This window comes from Penaeus monodon, chromosome 25 (genome assembly GCF_015228065.2).
Source record: "Penaeus monodon isolate SGIC_2016 chromosome 25, NSTDA_Pmon_1, whole genome shotgun sequence".
Lineage (NCBI taxonomy): Eukaryota > Metazoa > Arthropoda > Malacostraca > Decapoda > Penaeidae > Penaeus > Penaeus monodon.
The window spans coordinates 18323172-18323701 of NC_051410.1; the positions used below are offsets into that span (position 1 = coordinate 18323172).

General features: G+C 58.3%; 1 protein-coding gene across 2 annotated transcripts in view; it reads right to left on the reverse strand.

Moving 5' to 3' along the window:
* LOC119589096 (SUMO-conjugating enzyme UBC9-B) overlaps positions 1-530 on the reverse strand; it is a gene marked incomplete in the record, with an annotated part of 7222 nt that extends 6692 nt beyond the window's left edge. The window contains 1 exon segment of one of the 2 annotated variants that reach the window (XM_037937671.1): positions 399-530. 2 annotated transcript variants of the gene reach the window in all.

Genomic DNA, 530 nt, shown 5'->3' on the forward strand with positions numbered 1-530 from the left:
GCGGCAGCAGAGCCTTAAAGGAGGGTTTCCACGGCACAAGACCACGACAGCCCCTAAGCAGCGACACTCGACTCGCTTTCCTCCTCGCAGACCCCAAAACAGAGGAACATTTTACACAAAGGAATGTCTGCGGAAAGACAAATGCTGGGGAAATATCGCTTCACCGACGCCCTGCACGACGTGGGAAACAGCGGCCGAACTCAGATCCCGCTGGGCAGGGCCTGAGGGCGACACGTGACGGAATTCCGAGGCGCCGCCGCACTCTCAAAACAAGGCCTACACATCGCCCGTAAAACCTCGATGGCAAACACGCACCGCCCTGCCTCTTCCTCCTCCTTGCGCCCACCCACCGCCGAAGGAGGCAATTGCTTGCCTCTCAACACGATTCCAACACTCACCGGCCGAGGGAAGAGACACAGAGGGGGAAAAAGCGGCAAAAAACGACACCGGGAAAGTGTTTTTACGAGAAGTGGTACGAATCGGGAAGGAATCTCGCCGAGTCTCGCCGGATCCCGCGGTTTCTCGTCGGA